Source organism: Polypterus senegalus, chromosome 18 (assembly GCF_016835505.1).
Source record: "Polypterus senegalus isolate Bchr_013 chromosome 18, ASM1683550v1, whole genome shotgun sequence".
NCBI classification, from domain to species: domain Eukaryota; kingdom Metazoa; phylum Chordata; class Cladistia; order Polypteriformes; family Polypteridae; genus Polypterus; species Polypterus senegalus.
Window position 1 is genome coordinate 73786040 of NC_053171.1, and position 26295 is coordinate 73812334.

Genomic DNA, 26295 nt, shown 5'->3' on the forward strand with positions numbered 1-26295 from the left:
AAAAAAGTACCACTTACGGTTAGCAGAGAAATCTACGTTTTGTACCTAATACTTGTATGCAAAATTTGGTTGACCTAAATAAAAGTGAACTCAAGTTATTGTGTTTCCATACACACACACACACAGACATATAAAGTAATTCCAAAAATAGTATTTTCGGACTCAGGGAAGTCTAAAATATCGAGATCCGTCAAAATCTTGAAATATAATTTTTGGACGACTACAATACTTTCCCAATGAGAAAGTAAATCGAACTCAGGGGGGTCCAAAATGTTGAGATTCATCAAAATCACAAGGTTGAATTTTTGAAAGATTACAATACTCTCCCTATATTTCGTATATGAGAAAGTAAAAATGCACAACCATCTGAGAATTCAGTGCCAGCTGTTACTTGATCATGGGCTGTTCAAAAAAAGATCGGGGCAGAGATTTTGATTTTGGTTACATTTTGCGAGAACATTAGAAGCTGTTTCTTGACACAGAAAAAAATGTAAATAAATGGAATAAGTTACATGGTAGTTTAGTAGATATTAATATCTTGTTGGATTTTACATTTCTACTGATTTTACATTTCTACTCAGTTATATTTTCAAAAGGGAAATAACAGGTAATAGGTTTTTCTGGGTTGGATGGAACAGTGGCAGCCTTTCCAGCAGCTCCGTATATGACTTTATCTTTTACCTTTTTATCTCTATTTTTCTCTATTTCACTGATCATTACTATTTAATTTAATACTGTTTCTTTGTATCAGTATACTGCTGCTGGATTATGTGAATTTCCCTTGGGATTAATAAAGTATCTATCTATCTATCTATCTATCTATCTATCTATCTATCTATCTATCTATCTATCTATCTATCTATCTATCTATCTATCTATCTATCTCTATCTATCTATGTATTCATGCTCTGAACCAGGACAGCAGAGAGCTGGAAGTTGTTCAGCATCATTAGACGCAAGGAAAATGAGGAACTTGAGGAACCTGATTTGAGTCAGTGAAGGCACTGAAGCCACAGGGCTAACTACTGTGTCACCGTTAAGAATATATATTATACTGTAGCTAGGGTATTATAACATTCTCATACCTGACTAGTCCACTTCAGAGTTGTACTGTGTTGGAGCCAGTCTAGCAGCAAATATCAGATCAAAGTATGAGCTATAGGCAACTAAGACATCAGGTGAAAAAACTCCAGTCTAATATTTTTGCACAAATATATATATATATATATATAAAATATATTACTTACAATATTATTAGAATTTCTGTGCTTGAGGGGTATTTAGAGCTTACTATGAATTGTTAAGGTTTATGGTTGTCCCTGAAAAATTAGGTTTTCACAAAGCTGATGGATAGAAGCACTGTTCATATTTAAAAAAAATCAATAAACTTTGCATGGACTAGCATTTGCACCACTAATAGATAAATTTGGTGGTCTCCTCAATGAAACAAATCATGATGAAAAATATTTGAGTAGCATGAAGGATGAAAATCTATGGCACATCCTGAACAAATCAAAAAAGTGAAATAATAATGCATGTCCACTAAAGTGACAATTGCCCTTTAAGACGCAGCAGAGTACGGTATTGGAACGTGTCAACCAACTGACATCCATGACAGGAGCACTTAAACGCTTCATGGGAAAACAGTCAAGCACATCATGATGAAAATTATTTTCAGTGGATCTCTTTCATCTTTTCTTACCTCTTGATAATTACCATTTGAAAGGTCTTCTATATACATGGAAAGTACAAAACCAAATTTGACATTTTGAACATCTATTCTTACATAAAATATCTTTGTTACTGTAATAAAATTAGAAGAGTCATATTTGAGGTCTGTATCCTGAGTTTAGACTCTTTAGCTAACCTCGGCTGTATGACATCTCTTTTGAGAAGATCTATCTATCTATCTATCTATCTATCTATCTATCTATCTATCTATCTATCTATCTATCTATCTATCTATCTATCTATCTATCTATCTATCTAGCCCGGGCCTGGGGACGCTGCACACTCCTCCCAGAGTTTGTCCTTGCCCTACTTAAGTCCTGGTCATTGAAGCTGAAGCCCATGTTGTGATTTTGGACTTGATTTGATTGTAGATTGTGGCTTGCTGGTGAGTTTCACTGACCCACATTTTTATTTTAATAGAGGAAAAGGAATTATTGCGGAATGAAGACATTTCAGGAGTGGGATTATGTGACGCTCATGCATCTGATGGTATGTTTATCACTGTAATTTGCCTTTACACTAATTTCTTTTTTTTACTTATTAATGAATAAGAAAATATGAATAAGAATTCCAGTGCTGGACTTTCATCTGGCCCACATGTCACTACTGTAAGTGTGTTTCGCTGTAAGGCTGGTGCCACTTCCAGGGTGGGGTCCTTCCTGTTTATTCCCCATATAGCCAATAGCATGTAATGAATAGAGCGGGTTCAGAAGATGGATGGATTTTGGGCAGCTGGACAATACTGTTGCCTATTGGTCCTGAAGACCAGAGCTGATTCAAAAACGTCAATATCCCAGAGTGCCAAAGAAAGGTGTGCCTGCTCCAGGTTGGGCATGAGGTGCTACCTCAAGTAGAAGAGTTTAAGTATCTCGGGGTCTCGTTCATGAGTGAGGGAAGTAGGGAGAGGTAGATAGATAGGAGTAATGTGAGCAGTTATGCAGACTTTATAACAGTCAGTCGTGGTGAAGGCAAAGCTCTTGATTTACCGGTTGATGTACATTCCTACCCTCACTGATGATGCACTGCTAACGTTAATACTGAGGTGTACGTTGATTACTTAGATTTCAACCCATCAACAACCCATGGACATTTGGACATTTTGCAATAAACCATAGCTTTAAAAATACTTCAAATCTCATAACTTGACTATCCAGTCAATCTCTTTTTTTAAGTCATGTGCTTCCTTCATATTCCAGTATTTATTTTCCGTATACATTTTCTGTCAGCCTTCCCTTGAGAAACATTTCATCAACTGTATTAATTATTTTCTCTTTTTCCGTTGTGGGCAGGAAGTACATGAGGTAGCGGTCAGCCTCTGAAGGTGTGCCAGTCGATGTCAGAGCTGATGCACATGCAACCACAGAAAACACACTGAGACTGCGCCAGTCTGACAAATGCCTCACAAAAGACACTGGTATGCGATACTCCGTAAAGTCTTTCAAAGTTTTTTATAAGTAAAAAAGCCTCAGTAATGTCCAAATTTGATGCTATTGCATAACTTAATCCCAAATTATAATAAAGCAAATCAAAGCAGATAAACCTGCCATTTTGTATATAGGTGCAGTACGGCTTTTTTGTATGACAACAGATTTTTTGTGCAACATGTTTATGTATACCAAAAGAATTCTATTAATGGTATTTATTCATATATATATTTTTTTAATTTCTAGTTTTGTCTTCAGTAAATTACTTTCTGAGCACTTGTGTTCACTGCTGTGAGTGAAATTTATGGCGTTATTTCAGTGCCACTATTCTGAGCGCACGTAAAAACCAATCACAGACTTGGGATTTTGGGAATTTGCGGATAATATCTTTAATTATTTTATTTTAAAATTGGGGTTTAATTGAGTTTAGCTGGATTTAGCTACATTTCGGACTGTTTCCGCAGCTAGCGAGCTGATTGGAGACCGTAAGAGCCAATCAGAATTTTTGAAACCAAGTCTGTGATTGGTTGGTTTTGTGGCACACTTATAACGGTGTACAGAGAGTTGAGCGCTTGCAGCAGAGAATGTTGTGAGCGCAAGCAACACATTGCGAGCAAGCGCAAATGAAAAACTGAGCGAGAGGGGTGCTATTGTGTGTGTATATGGATAAGCGCAAACACTGAAATACATTTTTTGCACGCAGCAATGAATTTTGTTCACTCAAATTCAGCTTTTGTACGCTCAAAATAAATTTCTCTTCAAAATGCAACACTTGCACTTGCAATCTTTTTTTACGTGCGCTCAATATTTTTTTACGTGTGCTCAGAATAGTGGCACTGAAATAACGCCTTAGAAATTGCTTTTAAAAACACTCAGTTTACAGTAACAGGCAACATTGGAAGTAGGGATAGCCAATACATTGGGCATCATATCAATAACGCACAATAATGAGGTAAACTAAATGCCATGATTACTTGCAATATTATAATGCATTAAGTAAAAAGACTGCTCACTGAACATTGTGTAGTTTGTTGAGTTAAATGACAGCCGTGCAGCCATTTTTCACTGTAAATGCCAACAATAAAGCAGCAGTTCTGATTGGCTGGACTAAGATAAAAAAATTACAACACAAATTTATTAATTATAACGTGCAGTGAATACGCTTGACTTGAGCGTTCCTAATTTTCATCCTCTTTCTCTGTCTCTGTTTAGCATTTGTTTGCTCAGAGGTTGATGCGCTTGCTGCTTCCTTTTTTCTCGACCCTAGCAGCCTGCTGCTTCTCTTCTTTCGCCGGCATCTTTTCGCGTTAAAACCTGATTAAGTTAGTTTTCGTGTTGCAATTACTAAGTATGTTTTCTTTAATTTTTCACTTAAGCTGGCACTTAAGTCTTCAATCTGCCTCAAGAATGATTAGCGAAGGTGGTAGAGAACGGTGCCCATACGCGTGCGCCACACGGCCGCCCTGCTGCGCACTGCCGAGAGTTGATTCTATAATATAATAAAATAAAAACAAAAAGAGTAATAAAAATCATCACCACGACAGCGGATAGTAGACGTCACGTAGTATATGTGTACCAAATTTCAAGTCAATAGGTGAAACAGTTTGCGAGCTACAGGCGATTTAAAAACCTGGACAGACAAACGAACAGCCACGGTCGCGTATTATATAAGAAGATAAGAAACTTCAATGTCTGGACCAGAGTGCTGCCTACCTTAGAGTTACAGGAGATAAAAATACATTGTCTGTGGCTGGGCTGCAACCTGCTGCTCTTTTGTTAGTTAAACTGTCATTTGAGAAAGTTAATTCATTCATTCAAAACACAAGGAAGTCAAAGTCCATTACTCTGATGTTCATGGCTGTGGTTTTCAATTTTAAACAACTACAGCACAGCGTTAAAACATCTGAGCAGTTTTGGAAGAGATCAGACTATTTTGCCCATCAAATCTTGTCAATCCCATTATTCTCTTTTCTCAAAATTAACACAACTGGTTGAGGAGTTCTTTATTTCTGTTTGATAGGACCGAGGTAATTTGGATAGGCAAATAAATAAAGTTTTACCTCATTGAAATAATGTGAGCTCATTTAAGTCATTAATTCAGAAACAGAAATTTGGCTGCAATTTGCACATAGGCACAATGCAGAAAAAAATATGAAATAATGAATACTGATATAAGAATTAGCAGATATTACACATAATCAATTATCAGTGCTGGCCCACATTTTTTATTAATACATATTGTTTTGGAGATTGGGTATTAAGAGGAAATATTACGTCATTTAATTTCTCATCAGTCATTTTGTTATTAATTTAATTACCAAATTTTTCATAATGCTAATTCCATGTTAAATGTTCATAAAATCCCTGAAAATAAACTGATTTTTAAAAGAAACTTCCATGGGAGACCTGAGTTATGAATGATCACATTTGCACATCCACTATGCTCACAACTCCCACATGAGGAGATCTCATTGGACTCCTCCTTATATAGAGATGAACAGGGTCAGTCGAGAGGACACCAGCACTCCTCCGTTCTGTTTCTGTTCTTGGTGTCTCGATGTGGCACTTGGTGCCACTGCTCTACTGCCACGCTGCTCTCCTGTGTATGGAAATCTCATCTCAGATAAAGGAGCATTGGAATCATCGGAAGAAAAGATTCTCTCATCAGACTGGACGGCCAGCACAGACTCTACTTCTACTATAGGATGCCCAGGAAGGGGCAGGCGGCTAGTTGGCCGAGGTCTCCAGGATTTTGTCCCTGTCTAATTTTGTCTTTAACTTTCTCTTTTCAATTTTAATCTCTTCCGTTGCCAACTAGCCATAGTTTATCAGTCACTTAATGGACAAATATTGTTTGTTTCCATTTCATTTCTGTGTGTTTTAACAAATTGATATCTTTATATATGTACTAATTCTGTATTGAGTAATTAGAATAATCTACACTTGCATGTTACCTGAAAATGTGTTCACAGCACTCTGTGCCTGCACTCAGTGAAGAGTTCTACACAAAAATAAGTTGCATTGTATTGTGTTGTATTGGTACTGCCACTGAACTACACTAAGAAGGTCTTAACAGAAATGTCACCAGACATGGGACCAGCTAAGTGAGTCTGACAGAAATAAAAGATGGTCTGCTCAAATTACCGCCACACGTGCTGATTATAATATGAGATGGAGTCAGCTCTGGCAACCACAGCTGTAAGAAGGTTAGGAAGGATCTCAGATGCCTATGGGAAACATGACCATGGTAGGACTGAGTGACTGTGCAAGTGGGTATCACAATACTGCCACCGCCACCACCATCTACAGCGACATTGGTCGTGGTCCATTGACTTACAGAGGTAGAAATCCATTCCTGCTATTTGCTACTGAATGCTCACTATTGCTGACTTTGTTTGAACTGTCATCAGGCTTTACTAGTTTAATTAATAAGAAGTGCTGTAAGGTCATCTCCAGGCTGATGACCACCAGAGTCACACACGGTGATCATAAATTACTTATGTTCAATTAATTAATGGACTGGTATTCCTGGACACCATTTATGTTTATCAGTTTTTTTAACATTGTTTTTCTGTCTATTTAAACAAATCTACATCTTTATGTGTACTCATTATGAAGGTAGTAATTTGTACAGCTTGCAGTTTATAGCTCCCTCTGAACATCTTATGGTGTTTTGTGCCTGCTATACAAAATAAAGTGAATTGATTTTAATAAAGACAATGGTGCAATATGGACAACATTCTTGAATGGTAAACGATTTGCCTGATACTTCTAGGGGCACAAAATATAAATCTTCTCTATACAAAGGATGACAGAAATAGCTTTGCTCCCCTTAACATTTGATAATTTATTAACCTTTATGGTATACATCAGCTTATACTAGCTGACTACAACATATACATTAAATTAATTAGATTAAATGGGCTCGAAAATGTTATGTTTTAATTAAAAAGATAAACAAAATCCCAGCAGATGATAGAGCTTTTCAACTGCAAGACTGCTAACATCTTAAATGATCCACTGGAAAATGATGGTAGGCCTTTAATGACCTCTTAGGCACAGCCATCAGCAGTGTGTCTGTCAGCGGAGAGAGTGTCGACCTTGTTGAGAGGTTTACTTACCTCAGCAGTGACATTCATGTCTCTGGTGACTCTTCCTATGAAGTCAGTAGATGGATTGGGAGAGCATGGGGGGTCATGAGGCTGCTGGAAACGGGGTGTGCGTCACTCCCGATATCTATGCAAAAGGACAAAGGTCCAAGTCTTTAGAGTCCTGGTGCTTCCTGTCTTGCTATATGGTTGTGAGACATGGACGCTATCCAGTCGGATAACCTCAGACTAAGACTGGACTCCTGTGGTACAGTGTCTCTCTGGAAAATCCTTACTGCTTACCCCATTACTTGGTAGCTTATTCCAAGTGTCTATGGTTCTCTGTGTAAAGAAAACCTTCATAATGTTTGTGTGAAATTTACCTTTAACAAGTGTCAAACTGTATCCTCGTGTTCTTGATGAACTCATTTTAACATAACAGTCTCGATCCACTGGACTAATTGCCTTCATAATTTTAAACACTTCAATCATGTCACCTCTTAATATTCTTTTGCTTAAACTCTAAAGGCTCAACTCTTTCAATCTCTCCTTATAGCTCATCTCCTATTCTTGATGATCTGCCAATCCACCTAAACTGGTATCATCTGCAAACTTTACCAGTTTGTGCCAGTCTGAACCAGTTTTGCACCCATCTACAATAATCACCCTGAACTCCCACTTCTTTTAGTTTGATGCTCAACCTCTCATATGGCACTGTATCAAATGCTTTCTGAAACTCCAGATAAATAATATAATCTGCTCCACTTTAGGGCGGCATGGGGGCGTAGTGGGTAGCGCTGCTGCCTTGCAGTAAGGAGAATGGGTTCGGGTCCTCCCTGCGTGGAGTTTGCATGTTCTCCCCGTGTCTGTGTGGGTTTCCTCCGGGTGCTCCGGTTTCCTCCCACAGTCCAAAGATATGCAGGTTTGGTGCATTGGTGATCCTAAATTGTCCTTGGTGTGTGTCCTGTGGTGGGCTGGCACCCTGCCCAGGGATTTGTTCATGCCTTGCACCCTGTGTTGGCTGGGATTGACCCCTGTGTTAGGATATAGTGGGTTGGACAATGACTGACTGCTCCACTTTGATCGTATCCTTTTGTTGCTTCCTCATAGAATTTCAGCATGTTAGTAAAACACGACCTCCCTCTTCTGAGCCCACGCTGACTGTTCCTAATATATTCTGTCCTTGCCATGAGTTGCTCAATCTTATCCTTTATAATTCTTCCCATTAATTTTCCTGTGATGCACAATAAGGTTAATGGCCTATGGTTACTTGGATCTGCCCAGTCATTCTTTATATATAACAGGATAATATTTGCCATTTCCCAGTCCTTTCTAAAATGTGTGTCAAGGATTTATATCTGTACTTGTTAACCTCCTTAAGAACTCGAGGGTAAATATTATCTGGTCCTGGTGATTTGTTTGATTTCACCCGATTTAATCTAAGCAGTGACGGCACGGTGGCACAGTGGTAGCGCTGCTGCCTCGTAGTAAGGAGACCTGGGTTTGTTAGGTGCATGTTAGGCGCACTGACGATCCTAAATTGCCCGTAGTGTCTGCTTGGTGTGTGAGTGTGTGTGCGTGTGTGTGTGTTCCTTGTGGTGGGCTGGCACCTTGCTGGGATTTGTTCCTGCCTTGTGCCCTGTGTTGGCTCAGATTGGCTCCAGCAGACCCCCGTGACCCTGTGTTGCGATATAGCGGGTTGGATAATGGATGGATGGATGGATAATCTAAGCAGCACTTCTCCCTCTACAATTTCTAAATCACTCAGAACATCCTTAGTAGTCCCTTTTACTGCTGGGAGGCTATCCACTTGCTAACTTGTGAAGACCTCAGAAAAATGCAAGTTTAGGGCATCCGCTATTTCACTGTCTGTGTCTTTTAATTCCCCTTTACTATTCCTGATGCACTTCACCTCCTCCTTGACTGTTCTTTTACTACTAAAACACTAAAACAATCTCTCCGGGTCATCTTTGGCATTATCTGCCATATTCCTCTCCAAATGTCTTTTAGCCTCCCTGATATCCTTTTTAATGGTTCCCTTCATGTTCTCACACGCCCTACGATTCACACTGAAGTTATTTGTCTTATACTTCTTATACAGCTGATTTTTCCTTTGCAGCTTCTTTTTTAATTCTTCATTAACCCACTCTTAAAACCTTATCCCAGTCTATCCTTTTTTAGACTTTGCCGCATCTGCTCAAAATTTGCTCTGCCAAAGTTAAACTTAACAGTTTCATTCTTTGCATCTGCACTCTTCCAAAACACTGGCAACTGTATTATGGCCACTTGACCCTAGTGGTTCAATCACCTCTACACCCTCAATTCTATCCTGATTATTACAGAATACTAAATCCAGACAGGCTTCACCCCGTGTTGGTGTTTTAACATACTGTGTCTCTGATTACTTCTAAAAACTCCCTGGAGTCCCTGTACCTCACTATTTGTAAACTTATCCCAATTAATATTCGGTAGTTAAAGTCCCCCATGACTATAATATCTCCCTGTAAACTTGCCTTTTTAATATTACTAAAAACATGTGCATTGAAAGTACTATCTGCATTGGGTGGTCTATAACACACTCCTAAAATAAGCCATCTTTCCCTAATGCTTTCCAAATAAAGCCAAGTGTCCACACTAATTATTTAGTGTATTCTAAATCAATTATTATTGATGAATTAAGCAATATTAAAAATTATTTAGATATAAAGTTTAATTCCTGTGTGTTCTGTTTGTAGCTAGTAGGTTCTCCTTGTGTTTCAGTGTGACATACCAAAGACACACATGTGTTTTTTAGACTAACTAGTAACTGTAAATGGGACTGGTGTGCATGAGTGTGCCTAGTCTCGGACTGACATCCATCCCAGTGCAGGGTCCTGCTGTGAACCAGACATTACCAAAATTGCCCCTACCTTCCAGAGTCCCTAATGTGGGCTAAGCAGGCTCAGAAAAATGGATGACGTATTCATAATTGTGCACGGTATATGTTAATGTGACTTAATGTGCATAACAGAGCCCTGTGATGTCCTGGCACCTTCTACTGCCGGGATAGGCTCTAGTCCTCTGGGACCCTGGGTTTGAGAATGGTATGTGATTTTTGAGTTATGACTTTGTAAACTGTTCATTTCACATAATGTATAAACGTTTCAACAAGGGTTTCAACAAGGGTTAAGAAAGCCCAAGCGAAAAATTGATTTACAGTGGAACCTTGGATTATGAGTAACTTGGTCTGCGAGTGTTTTTCAAGACAAGCAAGAAATTTTAATAAATTTTGACTTGATGAACGAGTGAGATCTTGCAATACGAGCAGTTTGCATACGCTTTGTCTGCCGAGTCTCACGTGATCACAACTTCTCTCTCTCACTCACTTACTTTGGGATTGTGGCTCACTCGAATAGTCAACATCCATGCTAGCATATACTGTTAGTATGTGTGCGAAAATGGCCCCCATGAAGAAAAAGGTTGAAAAGGAAGAAGGAGATGATTACGGTGGAATTTAAGAAGGAAATCATTGAGAAGCACGAATGAGGTATGTGAGTGGCCGTCATTGCAAGACGATTTGCACAATATTAAAGAAGAGAGATGAAATCAGGGGGCTAGATGCAGCAAAAGGAGTCACGAGAGTATCAAAGCAACAGCCACGTGTTCTGGAAGACGTAGAAAAGTTTCTTCTCTTGCGATTCCGTGAGTTGTAGTGAAAGTGATCCTACACAATAATCCTCCTCCTCCTCTCGTCTCCCTCACACCAGCCACGATTCTTTTCAAAGGTAATGTGCAGGTTATTTTGTTTAATGTATTTTTACTTTCTATTTTGTATTAATCATTATTATATAAATATTTGTGGGTTGTGAAACGAATTATCTGAGTTTCCATTATTTCTTATGGGTAAATTCGCTTTGATATATGAGTGCTTTGGATTACAAGCACGTTTCCGGAACGAATTATGCTCGCAGTCCAAGGTTCCACTGTACTTGCATTTACTATTTACAGACAGCTGAACAATTAAAGGGAAAGCTGGCATAAACGTGTGGTTAAAGTAGTTGCCAAGTGTGGTCATTTCTATATATCAGCATTTAACATCCAACCATACTTACAGTAAGGTTGGGAATGTAAAGCTTGGTGGACCCGTCTACTTACCAATTTGTCCACTGTAGCCTGAAGAAAAGACCTCACTGACCTGGATGGAGGGCTGATTGTTTTTTAGGAAGAACTTCAGTCCCAAAGACCAGACAACTTGTTAACACAGTGGTTGAGGTGACCCTGGAGAGAAAAGCATAATTAGCTAAGAGTGAAACCTTACAATATTGACTATCGTAGCTCTGCATTGATTTGAAATTCAAAGAAAAACAGTCAACTCTCGATCTCTTGATTGACAATGTCAAAATAATGTGGAAACCGTACGTTTTAATAAGAAAAGAATCAGGTTGTAGTGCATAATGCACCATAAAGTTAACCTTTGCAGGTAAAGTGATGCAAACAATGTAAGATATGGTCAGCTAAGTTGTGCCATTCAGTCCGATGACTTGTCCTTCACTTTGTCCTCAACAACGAGGTGACTACACATATTGTACGGCGTATGATAAACCATGTCTACAGGCCCAAATATGTCTTTCATATAGTAAAGTGCTCTGGTAGCTCTTTTATGGTGTGAATGGACTTTACTGACATTCTTTAGGTCTAATGAGTTTCAAGGTGGTGCAGCTGTAGCTCTGCTACCTCGTAGTAAGGAGATCATGGGTTCACATTCTGAGTCCTCCCTGTGTGGAGAACGCTTTGAGTAGTGAGAATAGCACTACATCAATATATTATTTATAAGGCGAGATCTACTAAATAAAAAGCGAACCCAAGTGAACACATGCACTCCATCCTTAAGGAAGTAAAGTCTTTGAAGATGATCACTTGCTGAGCTATTTACCCTGATTTGTGTTCGATACCACTGCTTCTTCATTAAAGCAGCAAGTTAAAGCTTTAAATTTGATATGTATATCTCAGACTGGTAGTACTTTACTAAATTTTGTTTCTTTACAATTTACAATTTTTTTTAAATTGTAAAAGTTTGTATTGTGTTACCATGCTAGAAAGATTAACTCAATGCAGTACGCCTTCTGCTATTTGAAAAGTTTAACAAAGCAAATTAAATTGATAACTTATAATTTACACTTCAGTCCCATTTATCTTCTAGAGGCCACTGGCTGCCTAGTTGAACAAAGCAGGATACCCACTTCAGCTTTATATATGGGATGGAGAAAGGGGTCATGTGAAGGCCAGTGCATTGACAAGTGATTCACGTTACCCTTCTCACTTATGAATCACACTGGTGTATAAGTGCTAGTAGAGAAAAGAAAAAATAACAATATTAAAGGCTTTTATTAAGGGCTTTTACTGAAACACACTTGTGACCTGAGCTAAGCTGCGCAAACAACACATGTAATAGGAAACAGGTTCAATTTAAAAAAAATAAATAAATAATAAAATAATCTTCATCAGCTACTTAGCCATATTATAATTATATGCCTCCAAGCAACATTTAATTTAATTTTCCTAAAAATATTTACTCTCTCAAAAACTGTCACAGAACAGCTAGAAAGCTATGCATTTTCTCAGATAAATGGGCCTCTTGTAATTTTTATGCATAAACACAAGAATGCAGAGAATGGATTTAAAAATATTCTTATATTCTTCATGTCATCTAAACAAAAAAAAAAAAAAACAATCACAATTTAGGGAAAATGTCTCTATCTATCTATTATATAGTGCCTTTCCTATCTATCTATCTATCTATCTATCTATCTATCTATCTATCTATCTATCTATCTATCTATCTATCTATATCTATCTATCTATCTATCATATAGTGCATCTATCTATCTATCTATCTATCTATCTATCTATCTATCTATCATATAGTGCCTCTTCTATCTATCTATCTATCATATAGTGCCTACCTATCTATCTATCTATCTATCTATCTATCTATCTATCGATCTATCTATCTATCTATAAAAAGTATACTGTATGAACAAATTTATGTGAATATGTTTTTGCTTATGTATATGTATATCTGAAAATGTATTTTAGCCTCAGGTGTTCATATCTTCGTACTTAAATGCAACAAAATGCTTCAAGCAATTTTAAGTGTTAATCTATAAAGATGTCTTTCAGTCACATTAACCATTATGCTACAGAAACTGGATTCATGTCATAAAAAACAACAATTTGATTCTGTTATTACTACTATTAAAACACTAAGAAGAAGAATGTATTATGTATTAATGTATTAAATTAGGGCAGCGCAGTGGGTAGCGCTGCTGCCTTGCAGTTAGGAGACCTGGGTTTGTTTCCCGGGTCCTCCCTGCGTGGAGTTTGCATGTTCTCCCCATGTCTCCGTGGGTTTCCTCCCACAGTCCTAAGACATGCAGGTTAGGTGCATTGGTGACCCTAAATTGGCCCTAGTTTGTGCTTGGTGTGTGGTTGTGTGTGTGTGTGTGCGCCCTGCCCAGGGTTTGTTTCCTGCCTTGCGCCCTGTGTTGGCTTGGATTGGCTCCAGCAGACCCCCGTGACCCTGTAGTTAGGATATAGCGGGTTGGATAATGGTTGGTTGGTTGTATTAAATTAAGCATTTTAGGACCCTGTCTCAAGTCCACCTCGAGAACCAGCACTAGACAGCGTCTCAATCCATCATTTACGGCCAGTTTAAAGATATCAGTGTATCCAATGTGCACTTCTTTAGGATGTGAGAGGACATTAGTGAATACCCAGACAGGTATGAGGAGAACATGCAAACTTCACACAAGCCCAGGAACTGAATCCAGTACTGTAACGTTGTCGAGCAATATCTGCATTTAATGACGTATTAAATTTCCTAGATAAAAAAAACTTCCGAAACTAATATAATATATAACTAAACATCATACAAATGGAGATTACATAAAACCAAGGTTGTTTTAAAACTGAAAGGATTATTTTGCTACGCATCCGAAGTACGTCAAATAAAAACTGAGCCAAAAAGAACGGATATATAAACTTTATAAGGCTCATTGATATATTTTGTTTAAAAGCACAGATTAGACGAGGCGCTGACTCGTCTTCTTAGCTCTAAGCAGCCCAAACGAGACGCGGAGCCGGGAGTAGCGGAGCCCTCGCGCTGCTCTCACGCCGTTGCTGGCTTACCTTTCGAGGTTTTGTTACCAGCAAGCCCGAAATCTTGATTGTGCTCCTTCGTCCCTCTTCTGTATTTAGGTCACCTACATAAAACTTTTTCAATCTCCACTGATGTAGTGGGGAAGAAAACAACAGTGAAGTTTTGAAGTCCTGAGTAACAGTAGCGAGCAATTAAAAAATAAAGATCCAGTGGAACGATTATCTGCTATAAGGAGCGCCGCCACTGGTTTAACCCGAGCCCGACCGTCCTGATGCCGCAGCACGTCGCTTGCGGGTCCCTCGGATGAATGCCAGGCGGTCGGTAGAGTTGTTTTTCATTCCCAGTCGCATCAGTCTGCAATGGGAATTAAGCTCACTCTGAGTGCTGCTACATTTGTGGCATCAGATCATAGAGCAAGTACACTTTTATGCAAGGCGGCCCTTGAATTGTGTTACTTTCCAAGCAAATCAGGGTTTTTCGCTAAAGCTCACAGGCAACGACCAGTTCGCTCCTGGCGCTTTGTGCACCGCGCAGTGATGGACGGCTTGTGACTTTCTCTCGGGACCTTCCATTCATGAGTGCAATCTCTCTCTCCGCTCTCTCACTCGCTCTCCCTCACACTCGCCTAAATTATTCCTTACAAAAAGCGGTGTAAAGGCCGGAAAACATCGGTCACGTTTAGCCACAGCGACAGCGACCAAGCGTGAACCCACAAGCGTGCACACGTGGGCCTGATTCAAAGACTTTCTTTTCATTCACAAAAAAAGCCCCAAAAAAGAACATCCTGGTCTTTTTCAGATGGGCTTGTGCATGATGTTTATTCCTTCCTTTCTTCTCATATTTTCTTTTTCTCTTATGTCATTCTCACCTCCTGTTCTTTCACTGTGTTTTCTTCAGATCCTTATGAATGCTGACTGGTGATTTTTTTTTATTTTTGACATTTCTTCAGGGAGCTGGCAGAGCAGTCCGTCTATTAATTAAGAATGCAGACCATGCGGGATGGGTGCTGGCATGGTGAGATTTTTAACTGTGACAACCTTGGCAGCAGCCTTGTCTTTGGTTATTTGATCCCATAGTATGATGCACCAAAAGGAGTCTGTTAAGAATGCCAACCTTCTAATTAGGGGGTAAGTCCTTAGTTTTCCTTTTCTCCCAAAGGCGTCTTAGACAGCGATGAGGATATCCTTATTTCAAAGAGTCTCTTGCATTGGGCATAGTTAACAAATTAGGAAAGCCACCTCGAAGGGCGTTTGACACAGAGACAGGTGACTACCACAAAATGACATGGTCTTTAGTGACAACAGTGTCTTGGGATCATCTGCCTGTCAGAGGTATGCAGAACACTGAGCTAAAGAACACACTGAATGGTGCCTGTGTGGAAATTCCATATTCTCAGTCTCAGACATTAAGTAAAAGTACTCAGTTATGCTCATCACAATAGACAGTGGGACACTATGATAGAATGAATGCATGAATTCACTTGAGCTGTCTCCTGAGTAACAAACATTTGAAATGAATTCCTTTTTACTTGGTTCAAAAGGGTGGCATCGTGCCACAGCTGCTACAGCTGCTGCCTCATATAGAACCAGCTATGTGGGTTCAAATCTTGCGCTTTTGTTGTTTGTCTGGAGTTTGCGCCATCTCTGATGTCTGCATGGCTGTCCCTTCTAATACTCAAGTGCTTCACTCACCTAAGTGTGTGTTAGTTCATTGGTGACTGTGGGTGTGTGTAAAATATGTGGGACTTTTGATGGACTGGCAGCCATTACAGGGTTTGTTCCTTCCTCTCCACCTCTCTGTGATCATAAACTGCATTAAGTAGCTTTGAAAATATATATTATAGTACAGTAAATGCAGGGCAGGCACCACCATTAAGGCAAATTAGGCATTCGCTTAGGGTGCAAATCATAATGGGGGAAAAGCCAGCTACATGGGTTATGAACCAAACCGTTGGTTGGCGCACCAATAAACCTGGCCTTGGGTGCAAAATACCCCAACACCGGCACTGAGTATATGAGGTTACACTTTCCATTGTGACAGTGCATTACATTTACATTTATTTGCCTAGTAGGCAAATTTATCCAAAGCAACTTTTAACAGAGGTCGACATAATCATCTTCAGAAGGTTCCTGCTAGTGCGACTGGCTCTGGGTGCCATGACACCAAACTGGATTAATAAGGCCTCAAAACTGATGGATGTGTGAACAGTTCCTGCTAACGTCACACAAGACACCTTGTGAAGAAGAGTAGCAAGCTTTCAGGTAAGAGATGAATAGGAAATAGCTACACGTTAAACAAATCTACATGCTTATATTTTCTTCTTCATCCTGATCAGTCTGCTTCTAAACGTCTGACGTGTCCTAAGCGGGAAAACTCCATTTCACCAGCTTGAAAACAGCAATGCCCTTTGACCTGGAAGGCATCACTTCTCTGATTGTTGTGCAGCTATTCATTTTTCTTTGTTGTTCTGGTAAGGAAATTTAATGGGCAACTACTAGGGGGGCAATCTATGATGGTTTTGGTCCTAACTTTTAAGTACTGTACTTCACCAATCATTTTACACCTCCACTGCCCATATATGTGTGCCCAACTCCTGCGTGAGCGTCGATTGTGGAGATTTTCCCCTTCACAATAAAATAAGTCACCGTCTTTGCCAGGCATTTTTCTGTTATAAACAAAGAACACATAAGTAAGGTGTCATTTTATATCTGGGGTTGAGATTGGAAATATTTGTTACAATCGCACACATTTTAAAACTGTGAGTGACTTCTAGGAAATTCCAATATGCTCGTGACTTTCATATGTAGTGTACTGTATATACACGAGTATATATTGCAAAGTCAATGGAGGCTCTGATCGGGGCTCTCGGGAGACTGAGCGGCGAGAAGTCTGAGTGTCTGGGCCTGTGAGTGTCCTGGATTAAAACCAAGAGCCAGGCCTTTAATGACCTCTTGGGCACAGCCATCAGCAGTGTGTCTGTTTGCGGAAAGACTGTCGACCGTGTCGAGAGGTTTACTTACCTTGGTCGTGACATTCATGTCTCTGGTGACTGTTTCTATGAAGTCAGTAGACGGATTGAGAGAGCATGGGCGGTCATGAGGTCACTGGAAAGGGGTGTGTGATGCTCCTGATATCTATACAAATGGACGAAGGTCCAAGTCTTTAGAGTCTTCCTGTCTTGTTATATAGTTGCGAGACATGGACACTATCCAGCAACCTGACACGAAGACTGGACTCCTTCTGTACTGTATCTCTTCGGAGAATCCTGCTGGTTTGTCTTTGTGTTGCTCACGGAGACCCGAATGAGGCACATCACCTGCATTATGAGGGAACACCAGTTGTGGCACTACAGCCATGTGGAGTGATTCCCTGAGGGTGATCTGGCTTGCAGGATCTTCATTGTTGAGGACCTGAGTGGCTGGACCAGGCCAAGGGGACAACCACATTACACCTGGCTGCGGCAGAAGGGTGGGACTGGACCGCGTGTCTGCCTGGTGGGGGGATGCCGTGTGGTGGGTGTGCCAACGTGTTCTACCAGTGCCTGCTCCTCAACCTGACCTGACCTGTATAGGTGTATGTCAATAATTAGTTTTATAATGATAAATACAGAGGGCCTCTGATTAGTCCTCTGAGGATCCTGAATTACTCAGGGAGTGGAAAGTGCAGCAATAACTTTTTAATACTAATTTGGAAAAAAAAAATCTGGCGAACAGGACAAAAAGGTGGCCGCTGACAGTACTTGCTCAATTTGTGACAGGGAACTAAGACAAGGGACGAAAAATAGAAAGAAGGCACTTGCTTTTGGTACTCTGATGACATGGAGGGAACCCAAAAATCATAGTGATAATTGTTATTTCCGCTTCTTCAAAATTCAATGATATAACAAAAAGAATCAGAAAGGGATTGTTTATCCTAATTTTCCATTAGCAGTACCCCCTGTACCACATATGGATCTGATGTATCAGTGCTTACTTCAGTGGACAGTTTTGATTCTGTAGAAGGGAGAAAGGTGACGATGAAGCATTTGTCCCAACATCTTCAATCAATGAGCCTCAGCCATTCCCTCAGGATGAATTTAATGATGCAGTATAGGAAGAGTCTAGCTAGGCTTTCCCAAAGATGCTGCAGCGTTCTTTTGTCCCAATTCAAAGATAAACCAAACAATGCTTTTTCTATAGGTATTGAAATAGAGAAGAAGAGTTTGGAGCATATTTCAGTGAAGATGTAAGTTTAGCATCATGCACTGATACAGCGTGTCGTCACACCCACCACATGACAAACCACCTGAGGATCCCAGATTAGGATCCGAGTGCAGCCATGCAACGGGTGACACCTCAGCACCACACTAGTTCAGATGGAGTGGAACCAGTGGGAGGTAACAGAGTAGAGAGACTTTTGGCATTTACAGGATTTGAACCGGCAACCTTCTCCCTAGCATCTTCACCCAGATGTAAGCTTGGCAGATATTACAATGCAGACGAATGGAGACCATTAAAAGACTCATCCAAAAGAAGCATAAAAGGAGTTCTTTTTCACAACAGTAATAAGTGTGCATCAATACCTGTTGCTTATCTGTGCATTTGAAAGAAAACTGCAAGAAAGTAATGAAAACAATCTTCTTGAAAGAATTAACGACAAACGCACCACTGGTATGGAGACCTGAAAGTTCTGTGTATATGACTGGGTCAGCAACCAGTGTGTTCTCTATGAGTCGGACCACCGAGCCAAAAACTGACATTGGACTCAGAAGGAAAGGCCAGCTAGAAAAAAGTTACAACCGAAAGCATCATCAGGCATAGCTTGGTGGATCCACATAAAGTGCTGCTACCACTGCCTCACATTAAGCTGTGTGTAATGAAGAAGCTCCATCGAAAGATGGTGCCTGTTTTATTTATTTGTGCCAAAAGTTTCCAGGTTTATCTGAGACTAAATTTAAAGAGGGAATTTTCGCCAGACCTGATGTTGGAAAACTGATTTCTGATGCAGAATTTGATGGTGCGATGAACAACTTGGAACAGGAGGCTTGGGGATCAATCAAAGATCTCATTTCTAAGTTTTTTTTAGGTAACAATAAAGATCCAAATTATAAAGAAATTGTGAACAAATGATTAGTTAAGTTTAAGGAATTGGGTTGCAACAAGAGTCTGAAAGTTCACATTTTGGATTCGCATTTGGACTTTTGCCCTGAAAATCTTGCAGTGGTGAGTGAAGAGCTGTGTATCACTTGATGTCAAGGACGTTGAACGAGAGTGCCAGGGGACGCTGACGTGGCACACCATCACTGGATGATTCATATGCATGCAAAAGAAAAAGTGTGCAGACGATGAGCAAATACAAATGCGGTTCTGAAGTGACAAAAACTAGAGAAGTTATATGTAAGACAATGAATGTGTGTTGTTGTTTTCTTTACATATATATTTAGAAATAGCAGATCAATGCTAAATTGATTTAGAACAATACAATATATTGTGTAATTTGTTAATTTTTAATTCAATTTAATGTTCAATTTGTACTTAAATGTAATGGAAATGTGCTAATTATATTGTTATTATGTTCATAACTGCAAATAAAAATAACTTCACAATTTAAAAAATGTTTTATGAGTTCAGTTTTGCAGGTGGGTGATGATCTGTCACCTCATCTGGGATTGTTGCCTGGAGATTTTCTTTTTCACTTGTCAGTTGTCAAATAGCTGTATGTCAGTTATAATACTAATTGCATTTTAAAGAACATGATTTGGCTTTATTATTCAAATTAATATTGCCAGTGTGTTTGTTGCACTTCTGTATATAAATTGAACATAGCTTTTCATTTATTGTTAATGTTAAGAATTATATAGTAGTGCTAATTATGTTCAAGCTGTCTGAGCCACTTGCAGTCAGCGAAGAGCGCTATATAAAGAAAAATTCCATGACAAAGATTTCCCATTGCCTGTGTGACTTTGATTTGCATGTATGTCTGTGTTATAACTTAAACCCTGCCTTGTGTTTCTCGTGTCTGCAGAGTGTTTCTGTTTCTTTGTCACCCATACCTTAATTTCCAGTCTGATTGTGTGGCTGCATGTTAATTCCCAACCTCTGCCTACTTTTGCTGTTTTGTGCCCCCCCCCCCACAAAAGACCAGCTGGAGGTATGGCGAGCGTTTTTCAAAGCAGCCTGTACTCTCCTGTGATGCTCCGTGCATTGGCACCTCTGCCAAGTTCAGGCTCCGGGCATCTGTCTGTACCAAACCCAAACAGATCAGTAAAAGAATAATGAAAACATGGATTCAACGAAAATGGTCAAAAATAAGGTTCTTTATTATTGTGCCAGAAAACTAAAAATCCAGTGTCATGGACTAAAATAAACTCAGTCCCTAGCAATGACACAAGATAAATATGTACAACATCATACATAAATAGATCATGATGAAACTACTTTATTTACAGTGGCTAAAACTAAAAGTGATGAAAAAATAACAAAAACAGAAATTCTTCTTCTTCCTTCTTCCATGAGACAAGAAAGTAAAAGGACAGAAAAAAGACCAGTTATCAAAAAGAAAAGGTGAAAAATAGCACACGCGCAAAAACTCGGTGGAAACTCTCTATACTGTACACAGGAATTGAATTATTAGGATCGCTTACTCGATTGTTCAGCTACCTTTCTCTTTTCAATGCCAGACGGTCAAAAGACGCCCTCTTCTGGCCGTCTCGCCGTTTTACATACTGGGCCCGTTCAGCTGACCGGTACTTCGTCCATTTATTTCCCCGGTGTCCTTACTTGCGCTCGCAAGCCTCCCCACCGGTATGTGTAGGAGCACGCGCTCCTAACTTCAGGCAACTTTCTGCGAGGTTACTTTGGCCTTTCTCTGTGCGTACTTCAGTGCTTCTGCACGACCAGATTACATGCCGATAACTTTGTCGCAACCCAAGGGGATTTAAATGGGCATCCTTCTCATGGCAGGTACGTAGTAGCGCCAGGGTGTCGGCACTCCGGCCATAGACATATATAGATAGACGCCGCATTTACTGTATTGCCTAGTCGACACGATACGTCAGCGCGTCCGCCATATTGCGAGTGGCAATAATGACATTTAAACTAATAAAGGTAGACGTGGAAACCGGGTGTTCTGATGAAAAAACAATAACGGTTAAAACAGTATCGTTTACATGCAACAGATTTTGGCGAATCGTTTAAATGCAATTATTTATATCCATTTATACACTAATACTGTAATGGTACTTATTAAATAATAATAATAATAATAATAATAATAATAATAATAATAATAATTAATAATTAAATAATTCCTCCCGTATGAGTAACATTTCCCGGACTGCTTTCTTCCATCTCCGAAACATTTCTAGACTTCGTCCTGTTCTTATACAACACAGTACTGAAGTATTGGTTAATGCCTGAGTCACCTCACGTACAGATTACTATAATACTATTCTATCTGGCATCCCACAAAAACATATCCATTGCTTACAACTTTTTCAAAGTTCTGCTGTCAGGATAATAACCTGCTGTTCTAAATCACTGAACATATCCCACCGCTTCTCTCTCAACTTCAATGGCTGCCTGTTCACTACAGAACACAATACTAAATACCGCTCTTAACATTTAAAGATCTCCACAACCTCACTGATCTCCTACAGACTGACACTCCTCTCGCTCACTCAAATCCTTTTTCTGTTTTCTGTCCGACACATCAGACTCAGTGCTATGGGAGCTCGAGCGTCTCTCCTAGTGCACCTCAACTCGGGAATCATCTTTCCTCTCATATACGTCAGCTCGTTTCAATAACACATTTTAAAACTGCCCTCAAAACCTATCTTTTCAAACTGGCATACCAATTATGAATTTTGCACTGTTACTGCCAGTTATCTTTGTTTGTTTGCTAATTATTTCTTTTTGATTTATCATTCTCTTGTTTTAATTTTACTAATGTTGTTTAATTTTATTGTAAGGTGACCTTGAGTGCTAAGATTATAAAATGGGATTTTCTAATGGTCAAATATAACCAAAACAATTTTTCAGCCTTACCTATGAAATGTAATCCCCTGGGATCTGCTTTGGAGCGTAAAGCGGTTTGTACAATCCCAAGCAGCACATTATTCATTACTTCACTCCACAGCAGTGCCACTCGCAATATGGCGGCGACATTGACATACGATGCTGCTGGTCATGCGGCGTCCAGTAATTCTATGTCTATGACTCTGGCAGTCAAAGGCTCATAGTGATGTCACGTCTTCGCGCCCGAACTGAACCACGAGGGGCATCTCCACCTATGGTGTGCTTCCATTTCTCACCTAGTAACTCCTCACCTAACCCACAGATATGTGCACCTATTATAAAAAGTCATAAAACAAAGGCAAATCTATAATTAGTTATATTTGCTTCTCTAACGATCCTGTCATACGGCCTATCCACCGAACTGTAATAGTATCACAGTTACAATCACCATATGTTTTAATGGTAGAACCACGTTCATCAGTGCGGGAGAAACATCACATTGGACGCCGTCTTTGATATAACACTTTATTTTAAACTTTAAGTAGGGGTGGGTAAAACTGGAGGAACTTTATTTCATACTAGCACAGCAAATTTCAGAGCAATTTGGCTTGAATAAAAGTCAATGTCCTTCTCTAAATTAGACTCTGGGGATTTCTCAGATGCTGGTTTCCAGCAGTGCCTGCATTGTCTTGAAAGATATATGCTTGGCCAAAATAGTTGACCCTGAGACTGCAACTGAACAGACAATTAAAATGTACTCGTGTGTCTTTTTCATGTTTAAAAGCTGGGGCTTCAGAAATTTTTGGCATTCTGTGAATTGTATCCTAGTTCAGCGTTCCTTTGTTCAAGAGCAGGGGGTGATCTGTCAAATGCCTCGCTGGATAAACCAGGAACTCTTATGGCCACAGTAGTCAACATTTAGAATAACACATGGAAGAAACCGAATTTGGAATCAGAAATGTTGAAGCGACTTGAGTATGGGAAAGGCGCCATATAAATAAAATGTATTATTATTATTATTAAAAACAATCAAACATCTTGCACATGCCTCGGACACCACTTGAGGAGCTGAAACCAATGAAGATATGAAAGTTTAATTAAAACCAAATAAAGTGAAATAAGCAACAGGTACGGAAGTTTAATAATGTCTTCTTCTTGGAGTCAAATTACTGTGAGTGCTGCTTCAAAATTAGAGGACGACTATTGAGAGTAAGGTCTCCACATGATGATGAACTGCAGAGATATCACAGCCACAGGCTAATGCAGGATAAGTTGAAGGAGAGATTTATCTAATAGCAGCAAATGTTGAAAGAACAACAGAAAGTCCTTGCAGGAGATTATGCATATTTAACAGAAAATAGTCAAGACTGCTAAAGATTCCAGTTATCTACAAAGAAGCCAGTGCTTTTGTCAGAGATGGGTTGTCATGAATAGAGCTGTCACGATCATGAAATTTTAGTTAGGCGGTTATTTGTCATACAAGTTATTGTGATTCCTGATTTAATTATCTTTTTCAGTTCATTTTACAGAGTAAGCCTAAAACAGTTAAATAATACACATACTACTTATGAAGAAGGAACATTGGAACATATAAATACAAACTGCATTTCTGTTTGACTTTTCGGCTTTGCAAACAAATATTGTGCAAGGCAGATAAATAACACAAATGTCAGCCAATAACCAAGGTACCATAATCAAACAATGTGGCCAAAACATGCTTGTTGTCTTCCACAACCACAGCTCATCATGCTCTTCACTAGGCAGGTAGATTATGGGTGAGGAATACTAACATACGGTATTTACCTGGGCCGTCTTAACGCATGGGCACAATGGGCACTGACCATGATGTTTCTGATGCCAATGTATGTTTCTGTCATACTATCAAAACAGGGGCCCGGCCACAGCACACTACTTTGCCCAGTGGTTTATGATGCTGGTAAGATGGCCCTGATATTTATCTTACCTGGATTAAGGCAACATCTCACTTGGGTCACAATATCGCCAGCTGCACTGAACATTCTCTAAGAAATAGTACTTGATGCACAAATGCACAAAATTTTTTCATAAAGACGTTGCCTGCTATATATAGCTTGCATGAGGTCAGTGACCAAAACAATTCTTGTATATTTGCAGCGGCCCGTTCGATCAGTGAGTGATATTCTTCTAGTCAGCAGGTGACAGTGCTTGGTCAATGTCACAGCAGAAGAATTGAGACTCTGCTGATGGAAGAAGAGTTCTGCTTGTTATTACTGGCTTTAAGAGGAAAAAGAGATGGTGGCATGTCAGATCATTAATCAAAAGCAGTAAAAGTAAGGCAAGCATAATATTCTCATGAGTGGGTGATCTGCATGATGTACTTCAAATATGTTTGCCTGTCTGTCTTGCGCTTTGATGACCTGCTGCATCACATTCAGCCCTTCGTTCATCATTCTGACCCCCATGTTACCAGCCTCTCCCAGAAATTCACCACATTGGAAAATCCAAAGCGCACAAGTAGCAGCGTGTTCCCGCATCTGGCAAAAATGGCTTTTGTCCTGCAGCCATCACAACCAGTGTGGATCCATAATGTCAAAAAGTATTGAACCAAAGTTGTACATATTATCCTGCATGTGCCAAGAGGAAAATTTCTTTTTGGCCAGTTTAAGGTCACTGGGAGCCAATGATCATTGCAGCAGCACTAGGTCTAAGGCAAGAAGCCCATGTGCTTTAGCAGCTGTCTCAGAGACGCGATTACAGGGCTCTCTAGTGTTGTATCTTCAACCCCCCGACTGTTTTTTCTAGCAACAGAGTGTAATTGCAGACTGCAGTACCTGTGAGGTCAGTCACGTAATGCCCCAACATCACGAAACACCCTGAACGCCAGTCACGAAACACCCATCACATTAACTATAGTTAAGATTAGGGTTGATTAGGGTTGTGGGAGGGTTATCTGACTCAAAGGACGTTTGGTGACTGATGTTGTGGGCATTACCTGACCTTCGCCATAGGTATTGCAGGCTGCAGTTAGACCCATCACTTTTATAGCTGGCTCCTCTGACTATTACACCCACTCAGGCCCAATCAAGTAGGTATCTCTGCAGCCACTTGTGGTTCGTGTCCCTCTCAGGTCCCAACCTAATTTAGCTAAAATGTTTATAAAACCCAAGAAAATGATCAAATTTGTCCTTGTTTCTGGCCAGTTTCATGAAGTTTGTTGGGTTTTCGATATGCTGTCAATTAATTGATGATTACTTGTCTTATAAATAACATACAAATAATGAAATGTGCAGTTTTTCATATAAAGGAGAATGAGTAACGCAAAAGTAATGTATTATTTGTAACGCATTATACTGTATTTTATAATAAGTAGCATTTAGTTACTTTTTTGTAAGTAACAAGTAACTAACTTGCAATGGAGGTCATTAAACGAGTGTAAGACGACAAGAAAATAGTGTTAGAAATATTACTTCTATGTTTCATTCAGCTATTTTTATACACTTGTATGTAAATGACTCTAATGATTTAAAATAATCGCAGTCATATCAAATAATCTTGATCAGGAAATTAAGTAATATTTGTAACAGGCGTAGTCATGAAAAGTGGCAGAAGATTAAAATGAACTATTATTGACAGTAATACTCAGTGAACTTTTGTCCATTAGCTCACAGCAAAAATTAAAATTGGTTCGGAAACTAATTAAAATAAAGAAAAGAAAAAAAAACAAATTAAGCAAAACAGCAACAAAATCAAATTAGGAAGTTAGAATATGTATGCACACAATAACATGCAGGTGTTTTGAAGGCTACAACATTTAATTTATTTATTTACTTAATCAAAAATAGAGTGTAGTGTGCAGCCAGGGTTCTTGCCTGGCTGGGATGCCTCCATGCTGAGAGGACCAGGGGAACAAGCATGGCCAGTACGTTAACTCCCCTGGGATG

At 39.5% G+C, this 26295-nt stretch overlaps 1 protein-coding gene across 2 annotated transcripts in view; it reads right to left on the reverse strand.

Moving 5' to 3' along the window:
- LOC120518555 (ATP-sensitive inward rectifier potassium channel 10-like) overlaps window positions 1-14938 on the reverse strand; it is a 42869-nt gene extending 27931 nt beyond the window's left edge. Inside the window, exons 1-2 of one of the 2 annotated variants that reach the window (XM_039741413.1) lie at window positions 14411-14938; window positions 11418-11500 (exon numbers count right to left, since the gene is read on the reverse strand). The gene's annotated coding sequence lies outside the window, so the exon portion shown is untranslated. Of the gene's footprint in view, window positions 1-11377; window positions 11501-14410 lie in introns of both variants that reach the window. The other variant, XM_039741412.1, reaches the window with a different exon arrangement.
- Window positions 14939-26295: the final 11357 nt, after the last annotated feature.